Below are 4,926 nucleotides of genomic sequence, written 5' to 3' on the forward strand. Positions count from 1 at the left end.
CCTGTGTGGGTTAAATCCGGGTTATTTGACAACCTATGGCGGTGATGGTTCTGCTCAGGCAGAGCAGTGCTGATGCTCCTCATAAAGCTGTCGCTGCTGTGAAGGTTCTAGGTGACATCACAATCCCTATGGTTACATACACAACAAAGCTGGGTTGTTGTTGTTTACACTCTGCAAGGCCTGTGAAAGTGAGTGACATCATAGCACTGGAGTTCTGAGGGTTCTAGATGGATGCAACAATCTCCTGTTGCTTCTATGTAGGCCATAATAGACGACATCACCAAACAGCTCCATAGTCACATACACAGCAAAGGTGAGATGTTGTTTACACCTAGTGATGTCAGTGGTATTGAGTGACATCACAGCACAGTGCTAAGGCTCCTGGGCCTGGACACAGCAGCGGCTGCAATATCTCAACGGAGAATACGTTTATATATATGTGTGTGTGTGCGCGTATATATATATATATATATATATATATATATATATATATATATATTTCTCCGCCGAAATCACTTTTAAACCCATTTCCACCTTTTTTTCCCTTCTCCTCCTCTTACTTTTTTTTCACGTTTTTTTACGTTTTTCTCCTTTTCGCCTCTTTTCTGGGCGTATTATTCTTCTTTTTCTTCTTTTTTTCGTCTAATGCATACCCCATCAGTGCAGCAATGCTTATTCAATACCGCCAGCAGATGGAGACACTGGGGGATAATTTTCTAAGGATTTGTACTGATTTTTCCTGTCTGAATTTGTCGCACAGAAAGTTGCAGGCCAAATATGTGTGACATTTCTGCGACTTTAGCTTCTAGAGCATTTTTACAACATTATACATAGGTGCTGAATACATAAAAAGCGACTGTTCAGTGACAGACAAGTCGCATCGGCTGAAAGTAGGCCAGAATGTCAGTCCATGTTGGAGCAGGTTTAGATACAGTCTAAAGCATAGATCTCAAAGTCTGTGCACAGAATTTAGCAAGGGCCTCGCACCTTCTGATGCATTAGGTAGGTGCACAATAGCATAGCCTAACCCTCTGTACTTTGGTCTATATTGATGCGGGACATAGACAGCCAGCTGATGACCAATCCATTAGTGCAATGGATGGCTGGAAGCATTTGTCTTTGCCTTTGCAATACCACAGAAGCAATGCATGGTCAATGTACAGCAATGACACACCTGTGTGAACAGCCAGGAGACCCCCCCCATGTTATGTTACATAGTTACATAGTTAGTACGGTCGAAAAAAGACATATGTCCATCAAGTTCAACCAGGGAATTAAGGGGTAGGGGTGTGGCGCGATATTGGGGAAGGGATGAGATTTTATATTTCTTCATAAGCATTAATCTTATTTTGTCAATTAGGAACATTCAGCACCCACCCGCTATAAGGCAGCTGCCTATCATGTCATGCCCTACCTGCACAGGTGTGCTGGCTGCTCAGATGATCCAATTAAGGAGGCCATTTAGTCAGCAGCAGCAGAAGTCCTGTGCCTGGACGCTCCAACAGCGGCCAGACACAAGCAGAAGCAGAAGCAGCAGCAGCAGCAGCACCACATTTTGTTTTTTGGCTGCAGCAGCAGCAAGGCCCACAGGGCTGGCTAGCTGGCTAGCCAGCAAGCAGGTAGCAATGAAAGTAGGAATCTTTCTTTTTAACCCTGTAAGGGGGTGGTGCACTGTACCCGAAGATACTGCCATATCGGGTCAATGCATAGGGCGACGGAAGCAAGCTTCGAAATCGGCCCCCGTTCTCAAAAATCCATTTAATATATGGTCCCCAGATAGGGGACGTATCAGATATTAAACTGATAAGAACAGATTTTTGATTGAAAGAGCTTTATTTACCGTTCAGTCATTACAAGTCGTACAATAAATTACAGTCACACAAAGCATGATAGTACAATACACAGCAAAGGTTCCCTAAGCTATACATCGCACACCATGCTACTCTAACATTCAGCTCAATCCTGCAATAGAAAGGCACAAGAGATCAAACAAAAACCAAATAATACAATCTGTGATCGGGGTAGGGGTGTGGGCGACTATGTGGGGGTAGGGAGGGGGCGGATCACAGGGCCAAACTGTTGGGCTGTATCTTCAGGGAGACATGGGAGAAGGAGAGGGGTCTTCACTCCTCTTCTTCCTCATCAACGGCCGAGCTGTCCAAGATGGAATAGTCTCTAAGCAGGTTCTTGATGAACCTGCGGCAGTCCCGGACGGACATGTTTTCCCTGTTGATCACGAGGCGGTTCCTGGCAAGCCACACTGCGTCCTTAAAACAGTTCATAAGGCGCCAGGCCTCCTGGATGGCCTCCACGTCGTGGGTCCCAGGGAACAGGCCGTAAAGGCCCGAATGGTACTATAGGCAGCTCCTGGGCACTGAGTCTCTGAGTTCCTGTTCTAGGGCGTCCAACAGACCCTGTGCAAAGGGGCACTGCCAAAACACGTGGAAAGATGTTTCCTCCACGTAGGGGCAACGGGGGCAGTACCGGGTCTTGCACAGGTTGCGGGCATGCATGAATGACCTGAGAGAGAGACCTCCCATGACGGCCATCCACGACAAGTCCTTGTGTCCATTGGTAAGCCGCTTTGAGGCCACATTGTTCCAAACTGTCTCTGCAGTGGCTGCGGGGAGTCCCGGAACCAGCTCGGTCAAGTCCTTAGCTCGGATGAGCTTGTGGATTGTCTTCGGCTTCCATAGGTCGGGTTTCAGTCCTTCCAGCTGGTGCTCCCTCACAAACCGGACAACATCCCCATAGAACCAGGGAGTGTTCCAGTTGTAAGGGATGGAGCTGTCCCACTTGTCCCAGCCCAGCTGTCTCCAGAGGGGCATGAGAAGCAAGCGAGACATGGACCTGCCCGCTGAGCCAGTCTTTTCAACAAGAGTCCGCTGCACCGTGACACATGCAAAGGAGGCCCTCAGCAGAGCGGGGATGTCGGGTATTCCCTTCCCACCCTTGCGGGGTTCCTTGTACATCACGGTCCTCTTGACTCTGTCCATTTTGCCCCAGACGAAGCCAAACACTGTCCGGGTGATGGCCTTGCAAACGGTGGTATGGGGAGGCCAGGCCTGTGCGGTATATTGGAGCACAGGTAAAACTTCACTCCGCAGGACAAGTGCCTTGCCTTCCATCGTGAGCTTTCTGGAGCTCCACAGTCCGATCTTCGAGTTTATCCTTCCTAGTCGGTCTTGCCAGGACTTAAGGGCCGCTCCTTCCTTCCCGAACCAGACTCCAAGAATTTGAATGAAGTCCGGCTTAATAGTAAAGGGGAAGGGGGCGGAAGAAGCCAGGTGCCATTCCCCGAAGAGCATGGCCTCCGACTTCCCGCAGTTGACTTTTGCCCCCGAAGCTCTGCCGAAGTCCTCGCAGGTCTGGACGAGTGCAGTCACCGAACGCTGGTCAGCGCAGAAGACGGTCACGTCGTCCATGTAGAGCGAGCACTTGACCTCGTGGCGATCTGGTCCTGGTGCGGTGATCCCTCTGATCTCTCCATTCTGCCGGATAGTCTCAGCGAAGAGCTCTATAACACAAACAAAAAGGAGAGGTGAAAGAGGGCAGCCTTGTCTAACCCCTGAAAGAATAGAAAAGGGGTCAGTCTTCCAGCCGTTCACCAACACCGTGCTGTAAATGTCAAAATACATAACGTTAACAAAAGAGCAAAACATCTTCCCCAGACCCAGCCTGCGCAAAACCCTGTCCATGAATGCGTGGGAGACACGGTCGAACGCCTTCTCCTGATCTAAGCTGACCAGGGCGGCGCGGCCCCCGCGGTCCTGGATGTAATGGACCGTGTCTCTCACAAGGGCAAGGCTGTCGGCAATCCTGCGGCCAGGAATGCTGCAGGTCTGGTCCGGATGGACGATCTGCCCCATGACAGGTTTCAGCCTGTTGGCCAGCACCTTGGCGAGGATCTTGTAGTCCACGTTCAGGAGAGAGATGGGACGCCAGTTTTTCAGGTCACATCTCTCCCCCTTCCGCTTATACAAGATCGTGATCATCCCTTCCCTCAACGACGGAGGCATTCTGCCCCCCACCACCATCTCCTCGTACACCTCCAACAGGTCCGGACAGATCAGGTCACCCAGCGCTACGTAGAGCTCGGCCGGGAGACCGTCACTGCCCGGGGTCCTGCCGGGCTTAAAGGATTTAGCGGCAGAGAGCAGCTCCCCCACCGTCAAGGGATCGTCCATAGCCGCCGCACCTGCGGGATCAACAACGTTAGTGACACCTGACAGGAACCTCTCGGCGGCTTCGGGGTCGAATGACTTGGGGGCGTAGAGGTTGCCGTAGAAGTCGTGGACGACCCCCATCACTTCCTCCTTGCCGCTCCTCATGTGTCCGGTCTCATCTCGTAGCTCAGTCAGGGGCGTGTGGCCGGCATGGAGCTTCCTGAAAAAGAAAGAGTTACATTTCTCACCCTTCTCCAGGTTCTCCACCTTGGAACGAAAGACGATTCGCTTGGATTCCTCCTCAAAGTGCCTTTTCAAGCTCTTTTTGGTCTTCTCCAGCTCCTCCCTGACGTCCCAGCCACACTGGAGCAGGTCCTGCAGGGACCGCAGCTCGCGCTGCAGTTTCCTCAAGTCCCACTTCTTCGCACACGCCTGTTGTCTGCCTTATGCCTGAAAGAAACAACGGAATTCGACTTTAACATATTCCCACCAATCGCTGATGCACTTGAACAGACATTTGTCATTTCGCCATACAAGGTACGCATCCCTAAGTTCCTCCATGACCTCCCTCTGCTCCAACAGGGCACAATTCAACTTCCAGGAGCCTGGGCCAGGTGGGAATCCATGGCCCAGAGTCCCCCGGAATCGAATGGCCCTGTGGTCAGAGAAGAAGCAGGGGACCATAGAGTACGACACCTTTCTGACTGCTCTCGAAGTGAAGATGAAGTCTATCCGAGAACGGAGCGAGCCATCGGGGCGG

The 4,926-nt window shown here is 51.2% G+C and overlaps 1 pseudogene; it reads right to left on the reverse strand.

Moving 5' to 3' along the window:
• Nucleotides 1-1,661: 1,661 nt before the first annotated feature.
• Nucleotides 1,662-1,834, reverse strand: LOC130328563 (U2 spliceosomal RNA; annotated as a pseudogene).
• Nucleotides 1,835-4,926: the final 3,092 nt, after the last annotated feature.

The sequence above is a fragment of the Hyla sarda genome, unplaced genomic scaffold (genome assembly GCF_029499605.1).
Source record: "Hyla sarda isolate aHylSar1 unplaced genomic scaffold, aHylSar1.hap1 scaffold_31, whole genome shotgun sequence".
NCBI classification, from domain to species: Eukaryota; Metazoa; Chordata; class Amphibia; order Anura; family Hylidae; genus Hyla; species Hyla sarda.